Source organism: Saimiri boliviensis, chromosome 11 (genome assembly GCF_048565385.1).
Source record: "Saimiri boliviensis isolate mSaiBol1 chromosome 11, mSaiBol1.pri, whole genome shotgun sequence".
NCBI lineage: Eukaryota > Metazoa > Chordata > Mammalia > Primates > Cebidae > Saimiri > Saimiri boliviensis.
Window position 1 is genome coordinate 91,259,877 of NC_133459.1, and position 15,348 is coordinate 91,275,224.

A 15,348-nucleotide genomic window follows, 5' to 3' on the forward strand; every position below is an offset into this window, starting at 1 on the left:
AGAATTTTGCTTTAAGGTAGGGTCATAAAGCATTCAACGACCTGAAGTAAGTCCAGGAAGATCAAAGCATGGCCCAGGAGGCAAATTCTTAATTAGTATTGAGTTAAAGCCAGTAAAAATCAGCTCACATGTCCAAGAATATGAGCTGAGCCAAATCAGGTTGAGAAATCTAGACCAGAAAGAAAAAAGAATTGTAATAAAATGGGAGGATTTTAGAGGATAGGACAGAGGAGACTGTCTCTGTTAAGCTGATGGGTCCCAGGCTTACATGTATTTGCTCTCAGGTATTTGGTTTGGGTTTCTGGCTGTGTTGATTTAACGTAAATGTACAGGTTTAGGACAAGTTGTGCAAAGAAAAAAGCACAGAGGACTCAATGGTAGCTTAGCCCTCATGAGAGTGACAGAACCCAGAATGACTCAAAAGTTCTGGCTAATTCACCAAAGCAATGATGAAGGCTTTGTTGTATAGTTGAAAGAACATCAAATTCAAAAGAAAGCAACAATGAGTGATTCCCAACTTGCTGAACAAATTTACTAGTTTTCATTTTTTTAGTTCAGGAGACCTGTTTCATGCTTCTGAGCCTATACAAATTAAAATATAAAAAAAACTTACCTTGGGCTGGGTGCCGTGGCTCATGCTTATAATCCTAGTACTTTGGGAGGCTGAGGTGGGTGGATTTCCTGAGCTCAGGAGTTCGAGACCAGCCTGGGCAACTCAGTGAAACCCCATCTCTACTAAAATATAAAAATTAGCCAGGCACTGTGGTCGGTGCCTGTAATCCCAGCTACTTGGGAGGCTGAGACAGTAGAATCACTTGAACCTGGGAGGAGGAGATTGCAGTGAGCCGAGATCATGCCATTGCACTCCAGCCAGGGTAACAGAGCAAGACTCCATCTCAACAAACAAACAAACAAACAAACAAAAAACCCCAAAACAAAACAAAACAAAACAAAACAAAAACATACCTTACCAGGCTGTCTGTGAGGATCAAATAAACTACAACTGTGAAAATAAATCACACAGTGTTTAGCAACTATTTTTTGGCATCTTTTTCTCCCTGCCTCTTTTCTTCTCTTTCTCCCTTTCTTTCTCTATTCTTCCTCTTTATCTTCCACAGTAGTCACCTTAGAAGCATCCCTGCCTGAGAATCAGACCCACCAAGCTGTTCACTGCAGTCTGACTTTCTGACATCGCCACAGTCACCTTCAAGTGCATTAATTTGTTGGTTTCCTGTCATGCAGCCTCAGCTGGGGGATGCTCTATGCCCACATAGAAGTAAGCAGAGGGCAACTGAAGCCTTGAGTCCAGGTGCCTCAGAGAAGATGAGCGGAAGCCTCAGCAAATTCAAAGCATGTGTTTTATAAATCAGGAGAGCACACAAGGGCAGACTGTCTGTCAGTTGTTTCCACAGGTGAGTAGGGAGGCTTTACTGACGTCACCCCACCAGTCAGTGTTCACACCTCTTTAGCGATGACACATTTCCCTCTGCCCTGTAGCAAATTTGTCTTATTAGCTAGAATGATGCCAGTTTGGAAACATCCTCTACAAAGCAGTTACCTATAGAGTTACAAAGCAGGGCTTAGGCAGACCACATATATATTCATGTGACCAAAATTGTACATTATTTATTTTGTAAGCAGATGAAAAAAGGCAACTATAACCTGGGGGGAAAGTTTTGGAGGTATCTATAAGAGGGTGATAGCTGAAACTGTGCAACAGGGTGAGATCACTCAGGGAGAGAGTGGAAAGCAATAGTTAAGGAGCAGACAGACATGAGCCGAGCATGGTGGCAGGTGCCTATGATCCCAGCCACTCCGGAGGCTGACGCAGGAGAATTGCTTCAACCCCAGTGGGGGTGGATGTTGTATTGTGTCCAAATCACATCTTTGCATTCCAGCCTGGGCAACGAGAGCAAAACTCCCTCTCAAAAAAATAGGAGCAGACAGAGAAAAATGAAGTTGAAAAAGCAAAGCCAGAGTAATGGGAACACAGTCAGAATAAAGTAGTATCTCTAAAGAATCAAGGCTAAGAATGTCAAGATGTTGGAGGGCTAGTCAAGTTAGGAATATAGATTGATATACAGGTTGGGGACAAGGGAGGAGCCTTTCAGTGGTGTCCTGTTTCTGCTAGGATAAATTCCTAGGATAATTTCCTAATTCAGCTCACAATGCCCAAATTGCCCTTCAACCTCATGTCACATCATTCCCATTCTCCCACTGCCAACTCTCTGGCTTTCTTCTCCTTTCCCCAGTGCACCATGTTCACTCCTACTGCAGAGCCTTTGGATGGGCTATTTCTCTGCCTGGAATACTCTTCCCTTAAGGTGCACTTTAATTCATCATTCCAAACACAAATGAAGCATCATTTCCTCACTAAAGCCTTACCTTGCTAATCCAGGTCAAGCCAAATTATTTATTTTATTTTTTTATTTTTGAGATAGAGTCTCACCCTGTCACCCAGGCTGGAGTGCAATGGCACGACTTGGATCACTGCAACCTCCACCTCCCGAGTTCAAGTGATTCTCCTGTCTCAGCCTCCTGAGTAGCTGGGATTACAGGCATCTACCACCACGCCCAGCTAATTTTTGTATTTTTAATAGAGACAGGGTTTCACAATTTAACAGAAACAAGGTTTCACAATATTGGTCAGGGTGGTTTCGAACTCCTGACCTCAGGTGATCCACCTGCCTTAGCCTCCAAAAGTGCTGGGATTACAGATGTGAACCACTGCACCTGGCCCAGCCAAATTATTTAATTTTATAGAATCATGTCTCTTTCTATTCCAGCACTCTTCCCAATTTATAATTATGCCTGCACACATGTTTTTTGATGACTATGTGTCATTCACTGGATTGTAGACTTTAATAGAGTGAGACTTGAGAAATTCTTAGCACAGCAATATTTTAACTAAACACCAATGGAATAAAGTTTCCCACTGGAATAAAGTTGGATGTAGAAACAGACATCCTGTACTTTCTTCCCATTAGTGCATGCCTAAACAACCCCATCAGAATAGATGAACCTGGAAATCATCATTCTCAGCAAACAGACACAAGAACAGAAAATCAAACACCACGTGTTCTCACTCATAGGCAGGTGTTGAACAATGAGAACACATGGACACAGGGAGGGAGCATCACACACTGGGTTCTGCGGGGGGGAACTAGGGGAGGGACAGTGGGAGTGGGGAGTTGGGGAGGGATAACATGGGGAGAAAAGCCAAATATAGGTGATGGGGAGGAAGGCAGCAAAGCACATTGCTATGTATGTACCTATGCAACAATCCTCAATGTTCTTCATATGTACCCCAAAATATAAAATGCAATAAAATATCTATTTTTAAAAAAGAATTACGTTAGTGTTTCTCCATGATCTGGCACTCAAGACAACATGGCCAGTCTCAAGTATACAAGCTTGTTGATTAGGTTGGTATGGGATAAGTCATTATGAAGAGTTTACAGTCAATAATTCCTAGTCTTTGGAAGGGTCACAGACATCTTTATGAATCCAATGAAAGCTAGATTCTGTTATGGGTTGAATTGTTTTCCCCCTAAGAGATGTGGAAGTTTTAACTCCAGTGTCTATGAATGTGACCTTATTTGGAAATAGAATCTTTGCAGATGATTAACTTAAAATAAAGTCATTTGGGAGGGCCCTAATTCAATATAACTGATATCCTTATATAATGGGGCAATATGGACACAGAGATGAATATGTATGGAGGAGACACAAGGAGATCGCCATCTATAAGCCAAGGTGGCCTGGCACTACCAGAAGCTGGGAGAGAAGGATGGAACAGGTTCTCCCTCCCAGCCCTCAAAGGAACCAGTCCTGCTCACACCTTGATTTCAGACTTCTGGCTTTCAAACTGTGTGGCAATAAGAGTATGTTGCTTAAGCCACTCAGTTTGGAAGTTTGTTAAAGCAGCCCCAGGAAGCTAACAGAGACACTTTCTGTAGAAATAAAATTTCTTGAGAGCATACCCAACTTTCCATGTAATTTCCGGGTGTTGACAGATCCACTGAGGCCCAGGTTCATCATTTTACAGCATCAAAGATGATATAAAATTTCCAAACTAAAATCCCAAAGGAAAGAAGAAAATTGGCAACAGCTACTATTTGCTCTGTTTGACCCTTGCCTAAGCACCTGGCATATATTACTTCACTGAATCCTCATAACCACTCTATGAAATAAATGGAAATACAGGCCCAGAGACATTGAACGTCATGCAGAAATTCACACATCTAGAGACTGACTGTGCTGGGAATAGGACGTGAGTTTTCTTTTATTCTGAAACCAGTGCTTTTTCTGTTCTTACCCTGCCTCCGAGTGACCTGTGAGAGCCAAAGCACATGATATGTGGCTTCCTGGACTGTGAGGTTACAGCAAGACCAGGGTTGTGTGAATGTCAGTAGCTTAAAAGGAAATTGGAGAAGAGTTTTCTTCAAAAAGTTAAGCTGGGCACGGTGGCTCACGCCTGTAATCCTAACACTTTGGAAGGCCGAGGTGGGCAGATTATGAGGTCAGGAGGTCAGGAGACCAGCCTGGCCAACATGATGAAACCCCCGTCTCTACTAAAAATACAGAAAATAATTAGCTGGGTGTGGTGTCAGATACCTGTAATCCCAGCTACTTGGGAGGCTGAGGCAGGAGAATTGCTTGAGCCAGGGAGGCAGAGGTTGCAGTGAGCAGAGATCACAGCACTGCACTCCAGCCTGGCACCAGGCCTCTGTTTCAAAAAAAAAAAAAAAAATCTGTGAAGTCATTATCAGGATCCTTGATTATATATGGATGAAAAATGAGGTTCAGAAAGGTCTATAGTACAGACCAGACCAGAATTTCACAGGGGTCATTTGACCTGAAAGCCCGTGTCTTCCCGGCATCCCCTGCAGTTCAGCTGCATCGAGCCAACAGCACCGCATAGTGGTTAGAATCTGACCAGCGTAAATCCCAGCTGTGTCACTTCCTGGCTGACATTGGTAATGCTACTTAATCTCTCTGTGCTTCAGATTTCTCAACTATAAAAAAATAAAATAAAATAGGACTGTTATAAATTAAATGAATTAATACTTGTCAAATACTTAGAACAGTGCTTTGTGATTTGTGAGTGCTATGAACAAGTTAGCCATCGTTATTACTATAACTGGAAAGGATACCACAGTCCCAAGTTCATCAGGGGAACATAGGATATTGCCCAATGTCTGGGATAAAATTAAATCCATTTATAACCACATAAATATATTTTTAAAAAAGGAGACAATGAACATTTAATAGCTAATCTTTACAGCTTTTTCCAAGAAACCTTCCCAAAAGAAAGAAAAAAAAGAAAGAAAGAAAGAAAGAAAGGCAAAAGAAAGAAGGAAAGAAAGAAAGAAAGAAAGAAAGAAAGAAAGAAAGAAAGAAAGAAAAATCTTTGAGGCTGATATTTGAGAAATATTGGCTTTAAAAAATTGTTTTCCAGGAAGAGCGAATTCCTTTATTTAGATCTATCTCACTCCCCTTCTCTTGTCCTGCAACCTTATTAAGAACTGGGATGAACTGAATAATACCACCCTTGTCCCATGATTACCATTATTATTGGCATCCCAAAATAAAGCCCATCTAGGGACTCTGAGGAGCTTTATCGCCATTAAAATCTTCAACCTCGAAGTTTATTCAGCTTATGAGCTATAACTGCGATAATGGAAAGATAGGGATTTAGTGACAGTCTTTAACTGGGCTACGCACTAAATCCTAAATTCTACCTATTTAGGATTTCGTGTTTAGCCCACTTACAGGTCCAGAACTTTCTATGGACTCTCTCTTCTCAGCATATGTTTGATTTGTGAGTTCAGTTCAATTAGCAAATCTCTAGCGATTCTTTACTTGTGCAAATAACCATGGAGAATTCCAAAAATGTTTAAGATGGGAATTGGCCCTTGAGGAAAATAAAGCCTAATTGGAAAACCAAGGGCTGATTCACATTAAAAAGTAGTAAGTGACTGTCTGAGTCTGGCTAGGATATCTCTCACACACTGGCTGATACTTACTTGAAATTGTTCTATCACAGTTTCATGTTTTTAATTCAAACTTTTGCTCCCTCAAAAACAAAGCGACTACCCGTCCCGCTCACCTTAGAAACACTTTCCTCTAGGCCAGTGGTTCTCCAACGACATCAGCGTCACCTGGGAGCTCATTAGAAATGTTAATTCCCAGGCCCTGCTCCAGATCTACTGAATCTGAAACTCTGGGAGCCGGGGAACCAGCAACCTGTTTTACCATCTGTCTCAGGTGGTTTCAAGTCCTGCTGCAGCTTGAGATTCACTGGTCTAGGAATTTTACTCTAATCCCCAAAATTGGACTAAGACTTGTGGAGGACACAATGTAGTTTTGCCCAAACATGTGCATTTCAAAGGAATGAGAATCAAAAGATTCAATGGCTGGTAAAAAGAAGACCCTCAAGGTTTCAATAGCCCATTGGCTTGAATTAATACCCTTTAATGGAAGATTAAAAACTGATGGATAAAAGATTGCCCCAACTCTCAACGATGAATTGACGAAAGGCCAATGTTTTCTTTAAAAGTAGTGTGGAGGTGATTCCAAGAAATGGTCAAATGATTCATTAGAACTTAAAAGTTCTGGCCAGGAGCGGTGGCTCACACCTGTAATCTCAGCACTTTCAGAGGCTGAGGTGGGTGGATTACAAGCCTGGTCTATGTGGTGAAACCCTGTCTCTACTAAAAATACAAAAATTAGCTGGGCATGGTGGCACAGGCCTGTAATCTCAGCTACTTCAGAGCCTGAAGCAGGAGAATTGCTTGAACCGGGACCCGAGAGGCAGAGGTTGCAGTGAGCCGAGATGGTGCCACAGCACTCCAGCACTCCAGCCTGGGCTACAGAGTGAGACTCCATCTAAACAACAACAACAACAAAGAACTGAAAGGTTCTACAGCACACTTCCAGACTGCCAGAATTTAGCTGGATATATGGTTAAAGTTAGCAATATTTAAATGTCCTTCTTACTAATTGTACTCTGGTAAGAAAACCTATCCCTTATACAGCTTTAGGATGCTTCACTATGAAATGTTAAATTCATATTTCTGTTTCAAGATCATTACACTCAGCAGTTTATCTGTGAGTTCTAGAGTCTGTGCAGCTTTCTAGGAACACATTGTTTTGAAATGCATTCAAAACAATGTTATGAAATACCCAGCATTTCACAGAGAGCGTTGATACTGCCCTTCCTTTTTTTACCCTAATCTCAACTGCTTCTTTTTCCAGATGAACTTTGAAATTATTTTGTCAAATTGCAAAGAAAATCATTTTGGGATCAGAATTAGACATTTTAACCCCTCATATTAAACTGAAAAACTCATATTTCTGTAAAATATTTAGTAGATAGATTCAAAAATTGGTTAAAAATTATTATGTATTGCTGTCCATTTACAAAGTGTACGCATTTTTAAGTAGAGGTTACACAAATTTCTTCTAAGGATTATTCCTAACAGTCTGTTTTTCTAATGCCGGTGTAAATATAATTTTATTGTTTTATTTCTAATTATTTCTGGTATTTAGGAAACTATTAATTTTAAAAATATTTACCTTCAATTTTATTCTGTCTAAGCAGATGCTCAGGTGAGTAGCAAGATGCGGGTCTCGCCAGAGGACACACAAACATCCTCAGTTTGGGCCAGGGCTGGCAGACCCGCTGTTTGGAAGCTGTGTGCACCCAGTGAGACTTCTCCCTTCACCCTCCTTGGCTTGCAGGAAGGGAAGGAGATAACGCAGGAATTAGCGGTAGAGTCAAGTCTTCTTTAGTGCCTCTCAGTACCAGCAAGAGGTGGCTGCTTGGCTTCGGACCATGAAAATAGAAAAAATCTATTTGACATTCTGTTACGTAGCATCACAGACAGACACAAGCATGCATATATACACATTATTTCATAAGTTAATAACATTTTCTCCACAGTTCTAATAGCGCATAGACACATTAGCCCCCTAGATACTAGCTTGAGAGATTTCTTCCTGCCACTGTTATCCAGTTCTCTGAATATTACATCAATTTAATCATGACCAGCACTGAACTGGATTTCCTCAACTCCTTCCTCCCTCAGCTTGCACAGCTAATCCATCAACAAGTCCCACTGACTCTTCTTCCAAACATCCCCTGACCCTGGTGCCTTCTCCCCACTCTTCTGCAGCCTCCCCCATGCAAGCCACATGGTCTCTCTCCCAAGCTGCCGCACTGCTCACCAGTGCTCTCCCTTTCTGTCCCACACCCCTACCATCCATTTCCACACAACAGACGGGAGGATCTTGTGAAATAGAAATCAGGTTTTGTGACTCATCACTGAAAACCTTCCAACAACTTCCCACTGGCCTTGGAATAAAGTTCAGACTTGCTGCTGTGGCCGTCCCGGTATGTGAGGTCTGGCCTCCCCTGTCTCTTTTGCCTCATCTGAGCCACTCTCTTTGAAGGTCTCAGCCACGAAGCTCCAGCTACTTGACCTATGCATTTCCTCCAACAACATGAACTCCTTGCAGTCTCAGCCTTTCCTTTCTCTATTCCCTCTACCTAGAATGTGACCCACTGGAACTTCCCCTGACCAGCTTCTTCCACAAATTCACAGTATTGCATTGTATGGATGTACTGGGATTTATTTAAATATGCCCCTCTTAATGTGTATTATTTCTTCCTTTCTTTTTACTATGGTAAATAATGCTGAAGTCGAGATTTTTTTTAAGAGATGGGATCTTGCTATGTTGCCCAGGCTAGTCTCCAACTCCGGCCTCAATCGATCCTCCTGCCTTGGCCTCCCAAAGCACTGAGATTACAGGCGGGAGCCCCTGAGCCCGGTTGAAATCAATGCTCTTACACAGATACTTGCACAAATGCGGCCTACACCCGTTTGCTGTCCTTCGGCCTGGCTGCGCTGCAGGTGAAGGTAAATTTGGTGTGGTCACGTCGTCTGCTTCTCCGTCATGTCCTTGACGGCTTCTGGGCTTTGTTTTCAGGTTTAGAAAGAATTGCACTGGGAAACAGTGGAGTTAAAGGGGACTCACCCACACCCTCTCCCGGTCCTTCCTCGTTTCAGGTGTCAGGTCCGTGCCTGCCAGGAGCCCGGTGGGGAAGCCCTGGCGGGTGCCCGACCTGCTCGCCTGGAGAAAGGCCCTGTCCTCTCCGGAGCGCGGACCCGCAGGCGCCCGGGAGTCCGTCTCCGTCCCGCAGCCACCCTCGTGGGCCCGAGCTCGCAGACCGCGAACAAATAATCGGTCCACGCGCGCCGTCTGCCGCCGGGGTCGCACTGCGCTGGCTGTGGCCGCGGGGAGCGCCCACGCGGGGACTCCGGGGAAGCGCCGGGCCGGGCATGCGCGGCGGCAGCGGCCCTCGGCGGCCCGCGGTCTGGAGCGGCCTGCGCGGTTTGTGCCGGTCGCCGCGCGCCGCCTAGTGGCCTTCCCAGGTACTTCTCCCCGGAGCTCGGCCGAGGGGCGCTCCCGGGCGCGCGGATTCCCAAGTCCCCTTCACGCGCGGTCTCATCGCTGCGATGGGGGCAGAGTTTCCCTCCCTCCCGCTCGGACGTTTAGGACCACGTGAAAGTCCTAAACATGTTTCCAGTAAGACCTGTTAAAAGGTGAAGGCTTTAAGGATAGAGACGGAATGCGCGTCTCAGGCCACGTATTCCTCGTGGCAAGGTATTTGGGCGTGAGACAGACACAGGGGCCGCCCTCCGGTACCTGCACGGGTGTTTCCACGCGACTCTGGGAAGAGGGCAGGACGGGCGTGAGGCTGGGTATGCGTCCGGGCAGACAACGACAGTAGTGAGGGCACTGCAGCCAGGCACAGGCTGGGGACCACGCAGGACCCGGCAAATCAGAGCATCCTCACTACCGAGCCCGCCCGAGACTACACGCTGGCTCTTGCCGTGAGCTCTGGCTTTTTTCTTTCCTTTCCTTTCCTTTCCCTTTCCTTGACGGGTTTTCGCTGTGCGCCCAGGCTGTAGAGCAGTGGCGCGATCTCAGCTCCCTGCAGCCTCTGCCTCCCGGGCTCCCGCGCTCCTCCCGCCTCACCCGAGCAGTTGGCACCACAGCTGCAGCCACCACACCGGCCTTTGCATCCGCGTCCTGCGCGATCCCCTGCGAGAGAGGGGTCAGAGACTGCGGCCAGGCCTCCTGGTTCTGGGTAGCACAGCAGGGCCCTGCCGGGCGCGCACACTGGGCGACCTCCCATGCTCTCGGGCAATGAGCAGGAGCCCTGGGCCTGGCTAAGCTCTGAGTACTGAGAGGGGACCCAGAACCCGGCTGCCTTCCTTCGCAAAGTCCCGTGGGAATTGCTCCAAGTTCCCCTTCCAGAGACAAGGAAGGGTCTCTGCATGTGCACATGAGGGGGCCAGGAAATGCAAGCGCAAGGGGGTCGGGGTGAGACCTGGCGTCCCGTGGGGCAGTCACATGCCTTCCCCCACCGGCAGGTCCCTCCTGAGGACCTTGGCCCAGTAGTTGGATGCCCCTACCTCCCGCAGCCACTTCTTTTCCTGGCTGTGTCCCCAAGCTGGCCTCCAATTCCAGCCTCAAGCCCTCCTCCTGCCTCAGCCTCCCGAAGCGCGGGGATTCCAGGCATGAGCCACCGCACCAGAGCTGGACGCTGGTATTTTAATCTGTGAATTAGTCTAGCACTCTGGGAGAGTCTCCTTATCCTGTCTCCCAGTGCCCTAAATGACCCAAGACTGAGTCCTGTCTATCCTTCCTCCAGTAGGAATTCCCAAAAGCTTCTCTCCATTTCCAGGACCCCCAACCCACTGGGCCCTGAGGGGGTGCACCACAGGCAGAGGAGGGGCAGCCAATGGCCAGCTCACACCTCTGTGATGTCATCCCAGAGTCAAGCAAGCTCCCCTCCTGCTGCCAAATTGCAGAAAACCCAGAAGGCCTCCCCAGCACAGCCCTGGTTGGGGTCAGCCTGGTCCTCTCCTGCTGGGTGAGGACAAATGAGGTCATGGAGAGGTCAAGAGGTCACACATGGGATCAAGGTCACAGAAGGACCAAGTCAGTCTCCTGCCTGGGAATCAGGGGCTCCCTGGGGGAATCTGTTTGCTCTGGAGAGAGAGTTTCTAGTCCAGTGGGAGGGGACGAAGGTCAGAACTAACAGGGGTCACTCACTGCAGCTCCTTCGGCTCCTTTTGAGTCAGCAGGTCCCTGTGACACCAGGAACAAGAAAGAGACAGTCACAGCAAGGGAAGGACAGGGCTCAGAGGAGTGCAGAGGCCGGGTCCTGAGGCCACAGCAGCCCTGGTTCCTACAGGAGGAGGAGGGCTGAGGAAACCCTGGGACACTGGAGTCCTGGAAGTGTGGGAAGGAAGCACTGGAAGGGTGAGGACAGACGGGGACCCTGAGGACTCGGTGTGTTGTGCTGGAGGTCATATGAGGGAACAGTGGAGTTCTGCATTTAGTGGAGGAACAGAGGCAGTGCTCACGGGGAGGCCAGAGAGCCTCAAGGACCAATGGGACTGGATGCTCTTGAGGTACCCTAGGAAAGGTCCCTAGAGAGGGACCTGGCTCAGCTGGGCCCTCCTCCCTCTCCACCCTGGACCATCTGCTTCCTCACCCACAGCTGAGTTTTAACCCCACCCCCAGCGCCACCTGAATCCCCATCCCTCCCCTCCCCTCCAGGACCAGGCCCTCCACTCACCTCTCCCCTTCTGTCCAGGGGAGCCCCGAGGGCCAGGAAGGCCCCGATCCCCATTCTCTTCCTGCTCCCCCAGGGGGCCCAATCAGTCCAGTGAGACCTGTGTGGCCCCTAGAGTTCGGAGCAGGTGGTCAGGAGGACGTCATCACACGGACGGGGGAGAAGGACCAAGACACAGAGAATGCCCCAGGCACAGGGTCTGTGGGTGTCCCTGAGCAGAGATCCCGAGGCCTGGGGCCTGGAGCAGAGCGGGACCCTCCAGGTCGCTCAGGCCTCAGGGCTGAGGGTGATGGAGGCACACCTGGCTGTGTGGCTGTCACTCCCCTTCTCTCCCTCAGCTCAGCATTGCCCCCAAGGCCAGGAAGCCCTGGGGTCCCTCTGAGGAGACAGGAAGTCCCTCTCTCCAGGGAGAGGTGGAAACCGTTCTCCCATCGCCCCCCACTTCCTGCAGGGCATTGGCTCACCCCTCGCCACCCCATCCCAGTCACTCATCACAGGACCGGAAGGCCAAGCCCGGCCTGTGGCTCCAGGTTGGTCTTGCGGACCCTGCAGATTCCAGGGAACCTTAGCGCTGGGGAGGAGCACCCCCACATTGCACTCCTCCTGGGCTGATCGCCCCCCTCGCCAGCCGCAGCCCTCCCTGCAGTGACCACACTGGGCCCCAGAGTCCCACAGACCGTCAGTGCCAGGTCTTCCTGCCGGGCCTGTCTTCCCTGGGGCACCCATGGCACCCAGAGGCCCTGAAACACGCACAGGGAATGTGTCTGGAGGGCAGCGGAGGGGGTGTGAATTGGGCAGGGGCTCAAGGTGGGAGGGGTGAGCCAGGGAGGAGGTGCTGAACCCTGGGAGCCCCTGAGTCACCAACAGCTATAGGAAACCCTGTGCCCAAAGGGGTTCATCATGGGACAGGTGGGTAGGGATGGGTGGACATCTGGAGACAGAGGCGCCTGAGGGGCAGGAAGGCAGAGGGGTGGCTCCAGCACCCAAGGACAGTCTCTCCCTCACCTGGGCTTCACTCCTCATCACCCCTGGGAACCGCGCATGCTGGCAGGCACTCGCAGGTGGGATGGGAAGGGAGAGAGCATGAGGCCCTGGGGAGCCAGGCTCCACGCTGCCCCTTCCTGTGGCACACAAACACACACACACAAAGGCACACACAGGCACACACACTGCACACATGGACACACACTGCACACAGGCACACACTGTAGACACACTGCACACACACACACACACACACACACACACACACACACACACACGGAAGCAGAGGCCCACTGTGAAATGGGCAGGCATCTCCCTGCACACCGCACCTGCCATTGCCTGTTCACCACACAGGCCGGGGACGGCCTCCCAAGGTCCCAGAGCCCACCTAACTCACCCACCTGCCAAGTGGTCCAGGGGTCCATTCTCCCCAGCAGGATCAGGAGATCCCTAGGGAAAGCGGAATTGCGGTGGGTGAGTGTTTGGCCTCCAGCCCAGGGACCCCTCAGGAGTGAGGGCACAGAAGAGAGGTAAGGGGCTGAAAGCTGGGGCTCAGTGGGGGTGGCGGAGTCACTGGTCATTCACAGGCTGCCCTGGTTCACCGTCCTGGCTACAGTCACCCTTCGCACTGTCCTGGCACTGTGGGGCTGAAGCAAGGCCAGAGGTGGCCCCAACCTGGCTGGCATCACCCCTAAAACCGCCAATCCTCCCATGGCCCTGCTGGTCCTGTCATAGCCCCAGCTTCCCAGCACCAGAGCCCTTTAGCCACAGGGAGCCTCCTCACAGAAATCCCACCCTCCTTAACCCTTCCCCTTCCTAAGACTCACCCGAGTCACCTTTTCCAGGGGAACCAGGGTCTCCAGGAAAACCAAGACCCTGATCCAAAGAGAAAACGAGGACCAAGGTCATAGCCCCTTCAACCCCTTCACCAGAGACTCACAGGCACTGCCCTCCTCCCCCTCTGCACAGGCAGCGCCCGCCGCCTCCCTAGGAAGAGGGTCTCTGCGCCCCTCCCCACCTCATGCACTCACTGCACACCTTCTAATGCTTTAGCGGACCAGCCACAGGGCAGCTCTCTCTCTCTGGATCCCAGACCCCATGCATCCTCCTAGGAGACCCCATTCCCAGAGCCTCCCTCCCAGGCATCCCCTGACTCCTGGGCTCCCCACACTCCAAGATCCTCGCTCACAGACACCCATATTCCCAGGGCTGCCATTCACAGGGGTTGAAAGGACTCAGCCCCCATGCCCCCAAAATCATACGGTTCCCTTCGGGGCCACAGTCACCTGACCCAAGGGCCCTTTAGGCCCTGGTGGTCGTGCCTCTCCCAGCTGCCCTGACTCTAATTTCTCCCCATGCTCCCCATGTGAATGCAGCAGAAAAAGTGGAGGGCATCAGAGGTCTTGGAAGATCAGGGGTGCAGCCTCTGCTTCCAAGACACCTTCAGCCACCCCCGACTGCCCTCAGAGAGACACAGAAAGTCCAGCCTATAAGGGAAGGCCCTCGTCCCTTTCCCCTGGAGGTAAGAGAGGAAGAGGTAAGAGGGGAAGGTCTGGAACAGAGACTCCTGGCCGCAGAGGAGTTCCAGCTCAAGGAGGTCACAGGAAAAGTGGGGTGCAGTGAGCAGGTGAAGGGGATTGGGGGGAAGTAGGGCCCTGGAGCTGTCACTCACCTTGACACCTGGCTCACCCTGGAGATCCTGACTCTCCTGGCTCCCCCTGCAAAGAGATTGAGGTCAAAAACCTCTTTACCCCTCAAAAAATTTTGGTATTCCCCACATCATTCTTTTTTGTCTCCCCAAACAAAGTGGGTAGAAATCCAACTTTCATCCCTCACCCGAAATTCTTGTCCATTCACCCCTTCCCAGTGACCGTCTCTCCAGGGGGACCCAGGTTCGCAATGCCTCCCAGGGCACCTTGTGGCCCCGGAGGAGACACAGAAATAAAGGTCATTGCTTAGGGGCCATTCCTGGGGCAGAGGCCTGGAGGAGAGATCCGGGGTCACCCGTGAGACAGTGGAGGCCTCCTCAGGGAAAGGGCTTCTCTTGACCCCTGAGAAAAGACTCGAGTGTATGACCTGGGGAAAGGGAGGCAGAGGGCCATGCACATCAATCAGGAGGACCCTAGGGACAGAGGTGGGCTGAGTCAGGAGCGTGGGGCAGGGGCTGGGGTTCCCGCTGGGGTGAGGAGGGAGCTGGCTCACCCAGACTCCCTGCGAGCGTGGAGAGAGAGGACACTCATGCCACACACGCCCTCTCTCTGGGGGACTCATGGAGGCCATCACCCCCAATGTTCCCTATGGGGGAAACAGAGAGGGGAAGGAGATTCTTCCCAGCTGTCCCCAAGGTAAGGGGCTTAAGGGAGAGCTGGGGTTCGGTGGGCAAGGGGCAGAAGGGACCTTGCAGCGACCACTCACCTTAGCTCCAGACTTCCCAGTGGCGCCTTGGGGACCCCGCTGACCCTGTGGAACCTAGAGTGGGGAGTGGGGTTGTCAGAAAAAACCCAAACAAACCCCTTTGGACATTGACCCCTGTTTCTCTCCCTTGCAGTTACCATGAGGCCCTGTTCTCGCCAAGGCCCTGGTGGGAAGGGAGTGGACATCCCCTGAGGCATGACTGCCCACGGAGTGCCTTCACCCCCTCCCACCCTTCCCCTGACACCCTCTCCCTGCCCCCCAGCTTCCCCAGGCTCCCTTCTCCCCACTGACTC